Consider the following 11,006-nt stretch of genomic DNA (forward strand, 5'->3'; position numbering starts at 1 on the left):
ATTTTCAGAAAAAGTGTGTGAAAGTGTGTTTAATTTTTTTGCTCACCTTCGATTTTGCCCCTAGTGGCCATCTTTGCTATTAGGACACACACACACACACACTTGTCCTCATATGTCATATGTCCTCATATGTCATGTGGGTCAGAAACTCACACACTCCAACATTTTGAAAAACCTCTAATCATTACAACAATAAACATACTTTTGAAATCTAAATCAAATAACACATCTTCAACTGATCTGATGATCTCAACCTTTTTTATGTTAGTTTTATCTATTCATTTGGTTTATCTGGAGAGGATTTGGGCTAGACAATCAATAATAAAGGGATTATGGTGATGATTTAATCGGTTTGATTCAGTATTTTACTGTATTGGGCTTTTTGCTATTATGTTGACTAAAATACAATGCCGCACAATAATTAATTTAAATGTGCCTGAAATGTAGGTTTTTGCATAAATGCCTCCCCCCCACTCCACCCCCTCCCAAAAAAACCCAATAAAACAACCCTCAACTTTGATTGAGACTAAGGCAATAATTCAAATGGAATTCAAACTACATACAGTATTTAATATTTTCAAATGGTTACAATAGCACATGATTTTGGTATTTTTATCTTTGGGACAAATTTTGGATTCAATTGGCGATTGTTTTTGGAGGTATTCATTTTACATGGTGTTCAAAATGGTTACTTCCGCCCACTCTGAAGAGTCTCGGCGTCTGATTGGTCCAATTTTCAGTTAGGCGCTGCCTGATTGGCCAGTGGATGATGTCGGCTCCTAACAGAGGGCTAAATCACTAGTTTATTATTTTCCTCATGGAAGTTATACAGTTCACGTATCACACTTAATATTGAATATATATAAAAAGGGTTTTCCAAAAGGACCATTTATAAGCGAAATACAAAACTTCACACACGATTTTGAGCACAACAGGGCGCTCAGTGAACAGCACTTCCGGGACCTGCATCACCGGAGGGGGACATCTATCTTGGCCACAAACCATCTTTGACAGTCTTCAGCAGCATGGTTGAATCAGGTGAGCATAAAATGGAGTTTAACGTAATTAAATTGACCAATGTTTTTTAACATAGGAAAATAGTTCATTATAAAGAACAGTTAAATGTTTTTTGTTATTAATTGCAACCAGATTTGATTTCATGAGGTTAAATAAAGCATTTCAGTTCTGGGCCAAGGCCAAGGCATTTAATTTTTTTTTTTTAAAGTTGCATGGAAGATTATAAGTAGCAGTGATTGTCACACACTAGGTGTGGTGAAATTATTCTCTGCATTTGACCCATCACCCTTGATCACTATGCAAGTAAACCTTTTCTTAATTTTAAACAAGACAGACTAGAGTTCTTCAAATTGTTTATACTTTTTGTCAAATACAAATATTTCAAGCTGATAAGCACTGTGGAGTTGGCATGTTACTGATATTGTTACATTAGTTCTTTGTTTGAGAAGCTTCATGTCTGCATTGAGCCTAAATTTAACAGTTTTTGAAGGGTTTAGTTCTTTGTTTTATTTCTGTGTCACTGACTTTTTTCATTTTTATGTGTGGATTTGTTAGGCGCATCAACACATGATATAGACATCGTGTCCAAAAGAAGAGCGAGACGTAATCCTGAGGCTGAAGCCACCGAGTTTATTTGATCTGGATGTGACAAGTCTTGTTTTAAGGCCCCGTGGATCAATGATTGGAAAGGTATGTCTTGTTATGTAACATATCAATGGTAACTGTATCAACATCTCATTTGGATCATTTCCTTACTGTCTAATAGAGGTTGTATTATATGGCTTTAATTAGAAGTGTTTGGAATAACAGCGTTCCACGTCCCAAGAGCTACCTTCTGTAGCCGAGGATCGGACCGCCAAGTGCCCTGCCTTCGGCTGCCGCCCAGCTCACAATGCACCCGACCTCTATGGCCCCTCGGAGTCTTGTTCACGAGTGAGGGAAGAGTGGATGGTGAGATCGACAGGCGGATCGGTGTGGCGTCTTCGGTAATGCGGACGTTGTACCGATCCGTTGTGGTGAAGAAGGAGCTGAGCCGGAAGGCAAAGCTCTCAATTTACCGGTCGATCTACATTCCCATCCTCACCTATGGTCATGAGCTTTGGGTCATGACCGAAAGGATAAGAACACGGGTACAAGCGGCCCAAATGAGTTTCCTCCGCCGGGTGGCGGGTCTCTCCCTTAGAGATAGGGTGAGAAGCTCTGCCATCCGGGAGGGACTCAAAGTAAAGCTGCTGCTCCTCCACATGGAGAGGAGCCAGATGAGGTGGTTCGGGCATCTGGTCAGGATGCCACCCGAACGCCTCCCTAGGGAGGTGTTTAGGGCACGTCCAACCGGTAGGAGGCCACGAGGAAGAACCAGGACATGTTGGGAAGACTATGTCTCTCGGCTGGCCTGGGAACGCCTCGGGATCCCCCGGGAAGAGCTAGACGAAGTGACTGGGGAGAGGGAAGTCTGGGCTTCCCTGCTTAAGCTGCTGCCACCGCGACCCCACCTCGGAAAAGCGGAAGATGATGGATGGATGGATGGATGGTATAACAGCGGTATATGAAAACGATGTTACTAATGCTGTTACTTTTACCGGTAACGAGTAATCTAATAACTTTTATGTACGCTACAACGCTGTTACGATGCGTTTTATGTAATCTGGCATGCTACTTTTGATGTGATTGTATGTCAACAAGACAGCGTGAGAAGCACAAAAGGTTTAGTGCAGGTAATATCTTTTTACTAATGAAAGCAACCCCCGGAAGTAATTATGAACACGATATCAAATAGAAAGAGGCCTCATCCACACGCGAACAAAAACATTCAACAGAACTATCTTAACTGCCACTGCTGAGCTAAAAAATACAGCTGAACTATTCTGCTATGTCTGGGCGCTGAAGTCTCACGTCACTTGGCAAAAGGCACAGCTTTTTAAAGGCACACACACACTCTGCTCTCATGAAATGTCTCTCAACTGCATATGCTAGATATTTAAAACTTTTCTTTTTCAAGTAACACATTAATTACAAACCCCGTTTCCATATGAGTTGGGAAATTGTGTTAGATGTAAATCCAAACGGAATAATTTTTTTTTACAAATAATAATTAACTTAGAATTTCATGGCTGCAATACGTGCCAAAGTAGTTGGGAGAGGGCATGTTCACCACTGTGTTACATCACCTTTTCTTTCAACAACACTCAATAACCGTTTGGGAACTGAGGAAACTAATTGTTGAAGCTTGGAAGGTGGAATTCTTTCCCATTTTTGTTTTATGTAGAGCTTCAGTCGTTCAACAGTCCGGGGTCTCCTCTGTCGTATTTTACGCTTCATAATGCACCACACATTTTTGATAGGACTGCAGGCCGGCCAGGAAAGTACCTGCACTCTTTTTTTATGAAGCTGAACATGTGCTGAATGTGGCTTGGCATTGTCTTGCTGAAATAAGCAGGGGCGTACATGAAAAAGTCGGCGCTTAAATGGCAGCAAATGTTGTTCCAAACAGATGGGTAACTTACAGATGTGTAAGTTACCCATGCCTTGGGCACTAATGCACCCCCATACCATCACAGATGCTGGCTTTTCAACTTTGCGTCGATAACAGTCTGGATGGTTCGCTTCCCCTTTGGTCCGGATGAAACGGTGTCGAATATTTCCAAAAACAATTTGAAATGTGGGCTCGTTAGACCACAGAACACCTTTCCACTTTGCATCAGTCCATCTTAGATGATCTCGGGCCCAGAGAAGCCGGCGGCGTTTCTGGATGTTGATAATTGGCTTTCGCTTTGCATAATAGATCTTAAACTTGCACTTACAGATATAGTGAAGTGAATTATATTTATATAGCGCTTTTCTCTAGTGACTCAAAGCGCTTTACATAGTGAAACCCAATATCTAAGTTACATTTAAACCAGTGTGGGTGGCACTGGGAGTAGGTGGGTAAAGTGTCTTGCCCAAGGACACAATGGCAGTAACTAGGATGGCGGAAGTGGGAATCAAACCTGCAACCCTCAAGTTGCTGGCACGGCCACTCTACCAACCGAGCTATACCGCCCCAATATAGCAACAAACTGTATTTAGTGACAGTGGTTTTCTGGAGTGTTCCTGAACTCATGTGGTGATATCCTTTAGAGATTGATGTCGGTTTCTGATACAGTGCCGTCTGAGGGATGGAAGGTCACGGTTATTCAATGTTAGTTTCCAGACATGCCGCTTACGTGGAGTGATTTCTCCAGATTCTCTGAACCTTTTGATGATATCAAGGAGCGTAGATGTTGAAATCCCTAAATTTCTTGCAATTGCACTTTGAGAAACGTTGTTCTTAAACTGTTTGACTATTTGCTCACACAGTTGTGGACAAAGGGGTGTACCTCGCCCCATCCTTTCCTGTGAAAGACTGAGCATTTTTTGGGAAGCTGTTTTTATAGCCAATCATGGCACCCACCTGTTCCAAATTAGCCTTCACATCTGTGGGATGTCCCAAATAAGTGTTTGATGAGCATTTCTTAACTTTATCAGTATTTATTGCCACCTTTCCCAACTTGTTTGTTGCGTGTTGCTGGCATCAAATTCTAAAGTTAATGATTATTTGCACCAAAAAAATGTTTATCAGTTTGAACATGAAATATGTTGTCTTTGTAGCATATTCAACTGAATATGGGTTGAAAATGATTTGCAAATCATTGTATTCCGTTTATATTTACATCTAACACAATTTCCCAACTCATATGGAAACGTGGTTTGTACTTAATTTAATAATTATTTACATTTATGAAAGAGTAATTCTGTTTGTAATTGAATTTTTAGTCAAGTAACGACTATTATTATTCCTTTTTAAAACAGATATTCCAAACATTGTTAATTGATAAACTGTTTTATCAGGATATGGTGTATTTACTCTTGCATCAATTTAAAAAGGTTCTTTTGTGGTCGAGTACCGAGGGAAGTTCATCTCAAGACATGAGCGGGACAAGAGACAGAAACCCTCTATATATATCTTTACTATTTATCTGGCATTATATGCTCATAATGTTAACAACAAAAAATGCTGATAATGTTATAATTAATAAGTTCTAACATTATTTTTATGTGTTTTGTTGCAGACACCAACTGTTGATGTTCTATCTCAACATTCTCCAGACTCATGTGAGCGATAAACCGACTTCATCCCTCCAACAGGTTATTACTTGACTATTTTACTATCTTCTACTACCTGTCCCTTTTTTGGGTTGGCGGGGTGTGCTTGAGCCTATCTGAGCTGCATTCGGGCGGAAGGCGGAGTACACCCTGGACAAGTCGCCACCTCATTACACGGCCAACACAAATAGACAACATTTACACTCACATTCACACACTAGGGCCAATTTAGTGTTGCCAATCAACCTATCCCCAGGTGCATGTCTTTGGAGGTAAGATGAAGCCGGAGTACCCGGAGGGAACCCACGCAGTCACGGGGAGAACATGCAAACTCCACACAGAAAGATCACGAGCCCAGGATTTAACTCAGGACTACTCAGGACCTTCGATTTGTGACGCACATGCACTAACCCCTGTTCCACCGTGCTGCCCTATATCTGCTAAAAACTTGACACAACCTATACTTCAAAAGACATTTAATCCTTTTAACCTCTCACAGATCAGTTTATATGACAACATTTTTTTAAGCGTACATCCATGTTAGTCTGTGGAATTTACAACTCATGTTTAGCAAAACAGGAGATGTTACAGGTCAGCAACATGAATTCTATATGTGATCACTTGTCATGTACTCATATTGTTTGAACTAAAAAAGACTTCAGTGTGTTTCATATAAGGTCCTCATATTTTTCTGAACCACATTAGTGTGTGTTACAATGTTTAATTCAAAGCTTTAAAATGAGTGTTTCAATCCAGGTCCTCATATTTTCTGAACCACATTTTAGTGAATGTTACATTCTTAAATAATAGTCCAAGAGCTAAAACGCTATAATAATCTTTACTGTTTATGTAGAATTATATGCTCAGAATATTATCAACCAAAAGTGGTTGTTAATGTTATAATTAATTAGTTCTGACATTATATTTTTGTGTTTTGTTGCAGACACCAACTGTTGGGGTTCTATCTCAACATTCTCCAGATTCAGATGTGAGCGATAAACCGACTTCATCCCTCCAACAGGTTATTACAAGTCTATTTTTACTATATCTGCTCTAAATGTGACCCAACCTATATTTTGAAAGACATTTATTAATTTTAATCTCTCACAGATCAGTTTATATGACAACATTTTCGTAAGGGTACATCCATGTTAGTCAGTAAGGAGTTTGGAACTCATGTTTAGCAAAACAGGAGATGTTACAAGTCAACAACATACATTTTACATGTGACCACTCGTCATGTCCTTATATTGTTTGAACCAAGAAAGACTTAGGTGTGTTTCATATAAGGTCCTCATATTTTCTAAACCAGATTAGTGTGTGTTACAATGTTAATGTCCAAGCTTTAAAATGAGTGTCTCAATTCAGGTCCTCATATTTTCTGAACCAGATTTTAGTGTGTTTTATATTCTTAATTAATTGTCTAAGAGCTGAAACTCTGTAATAATCTTTACTATTTATCTGGCATTGTATGCTCAGATTTTTATCAACAAAAAGTGCTGATAATGTTATAATTAATTAGTTCTGACATTATATTTTTGTGTTTTGTTGCAGAAACCAACTGTTGAGGTTCCATCTCAACATTCTCCAGATTCAGATGTGAGCCATTAACTGACTTCATCCCTCCAACAGGTTATTACATGTCTATTTTTACTATATCTGCTCTAAATTTGACCCAACCTATATTTTGAAAGACATTTATTTATTTTAATCTCTCACAGATCAGTTTATATGACAACTTTTTCGCAAGGGTACATCCATGTTAGTCAGTAGAAAGTTTAGAACTCATATTTAGCAAAACAGGAGATGTTACAAGTCAACAACATAAATTCTACATGTGAACACTCGTCATGTCCTTATATTGTTTGAAGCAAGAAAGACTTAGGTGTGTTTCATATAAGGTCCTCATATTTTCTGAACCAGAAAATGTGTGTTACAATGTTAATGTCAAAGCTTTAAAATGAGTGTCTCAATTCAGGTCCTCATATTTTCTGAACCAGATTTTTGTGTGTGTTACATTCTTAATGAATTGTCTAAGAGCTGAAACTCTGTAATAATATTTACCCTTTATCTGGCATTGTATGCTCATATTTTTATCAACAAAAAGTGGTGAGAATGTTATAATTAATTAGTTATGACATTATATTTTTGTGTTTTGTTGCAGAAACCAACTGTTGAGGTTCTATCTCAACATTCTCTAGATTCAGATGACAGCCATAAACCGACTTCATCCCTCCAACAGGTTATTACATGTCTATTTTTACTATATCTGCTCTAAATTTGACCCAACCTATATTTTGAAAGACATTTATTAATTTTAATCTCTCACAGATCAGTTTATATGACATCATTTTCGTAAGGGTACATCCATGTTAGTCAGTAGGGAGTTTGGAACTCATGTTTAGCAAAACAGGAGATGTTTACAGCCGGTTTCTGCAGCGCTGTTTTCATTGATCAAAGTATTTTTTCGGTGGTCGTGTTTTTGGTACATAACTTGTAAATAGTGCGCAAATAATAGGCTATATATATATATATATATATATATATATATATATATATATAAATACATTCAAACCCCGTTTCCATATGAGTTGGGAAATTGTGTTAGATGTACATATAAACGGGATACAATGATTTGCAAAGAATTTTCAACCCCAATTCTGTTGAATATGCTACAAAGACAACATATTTGATGTTAAAACTGCTAAACATTTTTTTTGCAAAGAATTTAGGGATTTTACCATTTACGGTCCGTAAAATTATCAAAAGGTTCAGAGAATCTGGAGAAATCACTGGACGTAAGCGATGTACTGCATTAAAAACCGACATCAGTGTGTAAAAGATATCACCACATGGGCTCAGAAATACTTCAGAAAACCACTGTCAGTTACTACAGTTGGTCGCTACATCTGTAAATGCAAGTTAAAACTCTACTATGCAAAGCAAATGCCATTTATCAACAACACAGAGGAACGTCGCGGGCTTCGCTGGGCCCGAGCTCATCTAAGATGGACTGATGCAAAGTGGAAAAGTGTTCTGTGGTCTGACGAGTCCACATTTCAAATTATATATGGAAATTGTGGACGTGGTGTTCTCCGGAACAAAGAGGAAAATAACCATCCGGATTGTTATAGGCGCAAAGTTCAAAAGCCAGCATGTGTGATGGTATGGGGGTGTATTAGTGCCCAAATCATGGGTAACTTACACATCTGAGAAGGCACCATTAATGCTGAATGGTCCATACAGGTTTTGGAGCAACATATGTTGTCATCCAAGCAACATTATCATGGACGCCCCTGCTTATTTCAGCAAAACAATGCCAAGCCACGTGTTACAACAGCGTGTCTTCGTAGTAAAAGAGTGCGGGTACTTTCCTGGTCCGCCTGCAGTCCAGACATGTCTCCCATCGAAAATGTGTAGCACATTATGAAGCGTAAAATACGACAACTTAAGCTCTACATCAAGCAAGAATGGTAAAGAATTCTACTTTTAAAGCTTCAACAATTAGTTTCCTCAGTTCCCAAACGTTTATTGAGTGTTGTTAAAAGAAAATGTGATGTAACACAGTGGTGAACATGCCCTTTCCCAACTACTTTGGCACGTGTTGCAGCCATGATATTCTAAGTTAATTATTATTTGCAAAAAAAAAAAAGTTTGAGTTTTAACATCAAATATGTTGTCTTTGTAATGCTTTCAATTGAATATGGGTTGAAAAGGATTTGCAAATCATTGTCCATCCATTTTTCTACCGCTTATTCCCTTTTGGGGTCGCGGGGGGCGCTGGCGCCTATCTCAGCTACAATTGTATTCAGTTTATATTTACATCTAACACAATTTTCCCAACTTTTTTGTATATATATTAGGGCTGGGCAACGATTAAAATTTTTAATCGAAGTTAATCGCACTATTTCTCTTATTAATCGCGATTAACTGCATTGTATACGCAAAGCCCAATAATGAATTCAAAAGTAGTGTGTAGTGCACCTTTATTGGAATATTCTCCCACATGAACAAAAGCGCCAAAACATTTGTTGTGCAAACACAATTTAAATCAGTCCTTGTTAAACAGTAGCAGTTAAATAGCATATTTTATGAAAATCAACTCCAAAAATGTAAATACAAACATTTAAGCTTATTGCCACTGCCAGGGTATTTAAGTTATCCTGTTTGTTATGGAAAATAAATATAATCTACATACAAATCTCTGAGCCACAATCATAACATCTGAACAGGCAATTTCTGAGGTAACAGCAGAAACATTTTTTTTTATCAGGGATCTTATGTTTAAAAAACTTATATTATAGGTTGTTTTAGGGAATTTTTGATCAAATTATCCTTAGTAGCAATATCAATAATGTTGTGTTTATTCTGCATAGTGCACTTAAAATAATTATGACCATATCTGTTTGCTTGGTGCTTTGATAAACTGAACGCATATACATGGTACTATATTGTAATGTTATGAGCCAGGGGAAAAAAGAACTACCCTACCCAGCATGCAACAGGAGTGACGAGCATGCGCGGTAGCCCGGTATAGGTTGTGTCGCCATGATGGCATCTTGTATGTTGTGATATGCACGCTCTGAAAGCAAACGTTAAGAACTCAGCCAACACTCCTGGTCTGCATTATTGATAAATAGACAGACAACACACATACTCCGCTGCTTCACAAAGCACAATATGTTAAATGTTTACTTTTACAGTTTTCTAATTCTTCCTTTCAGATTGACAGCAGGACAAATCGCTGGAAGTGGGTATGTCTCAAGCTTCTTCCACTTGGTCCACTCCAAAGCGGGGTAAATAAATAATCCACATCATTTACTAGAATATTATATTACGTTTTGCACCTTTTCACTGTGTTATAGTCATTATTCCTTCAGTAAGAAATTGTATTTTGTCTCCTTTATGACAGCTGCAAAGGGGAAGAAGTGGAAGCAGTTGAATGACACATGTTGCATTTTGTAACTGGCAACAAAGTACCAGGTAAAAAAGATTGTGAAGCCTCCCTCCATAAAGAACTAGTAACTCTACAGGACAGAGATTGGCTTGACATCAAGTACTACATCCAAAACAGAATTATATTTAAAAAAGGAAAAAAAAATGTTTTCCCACATCTTCTGTGGTAGTTTGAGTATGTTACCAGCAATTAAAAAAGCAAAATAAACAGCAAGCGTTTTGTATTTATTCCAGATAATTCTTAGCGACAAAATCCACAAAAACAATTCAGTTACACTTAATCGACAATTACATTTTTACCCATGTTTCTTTTAAACTCTTCTTGGTTTTAGATTACAGTAGCATGGGATTGGGATTTTTTTTTTTAAATGACAACACATCAACTAAACCAACTCAGGTGGTTTTGTTAAGTCTCTGATGTCATTAGCCTCATATGTCACATGAACCTGAAATCTTTAACACTCTGTGATGTCATGGTTGTCATATTTCACAAACTTGAAATCTTAAACACTCTGTGACGTCATGGTTGTCATATTTCACAAACTTGAAATCTTAAACACTCTGTGACGTCATGGTCATCATATGTCACATGAACCTGAAATCTTAAACACTCGGTGACGTCATGGTCATCATATGTCACATAAACTTGAAATCTTAAACACTCTGGTCTTCATTTGTCACCGAAACCTGACAAGTCCTCATATGTACCATAAAAATCAGGTTCAGAAAAAAACAAAAGAGTTGCAAAAATCTCAATAGACCACTGTGTTTGTAAAATTCTGGTTCACTAACCATCTGATTCCCAGGCCTGCAGGACCATTGGAAAGGCATGTCCCCATATGTCACGTTTTTGTCATAAGTCCTCATATGTCACCCAAACACGTATGTGTGTGTGTGTGTGTGTGTGTGTG

At 38.1% G+C, this 11,006-nt stretch overlaps 1 protein-coding gene and 1 long non-coding RNA gene across 2 annotated transcripts in view; one reads left to right on the plus strand and one right to left on the minus strand.

Moving 5' to 3' along the window:
* Positions 1 to 11,006, minus strand: part of mtnr1bb (melatonin receptor 1Bb) — a 135,457-nt gene that overhangs the window by 109,602 nt on the left and 14,849 nt on the right. The gene's annotated exons all lie outside the window — the stretch shown is intronic.
* The window catches only part of LOC133552058 (uncharacterized), a 5,992-nt gene continuing 1 nt past the window's right edge, over positions 5,016 to 11,006 (plus strand). Inside the window, exons 1-6 of the long non-coding RNA XR_009806607.1 lie at positions 5,016 to 5,181; positions 6,083 to 6,160; positions 6,694 to 6,771; positions 7,304 to 7,381; positions 9,864 to 9,935; positions 10,052 to 11,006. The exon at positions 10,052 to 11,006 is cut by the window's right edge and continues 1 nt beyond it. This is a non-coding gene — a long non-coding RNA (uncharacterized LOC133552058). The remainder of the gene's footprint in view (positions 5,182 to 6,082; positions 6,161 to 6,693; positions 6,772 to 7,303; positions 7,382 to 9,863; positions 9,936 to 10,051) is intronic.

Source organism: Nerophis ophidion, linkage group LG04 (genome assembly GCF_033978795.1).
Source record: "Nerophis ophidion isolate RoL-2023_Sa linkage group LG04, RoL_Noph_v1.0, whole genome shotgun sequence".
Classification (NCBI taxonomy): Eukaryota; Metazoa; Chordata; class Actinopteri; order Syngnathiformes; family Syngnathidae; genus Nerophis; species Nerophis ophidion.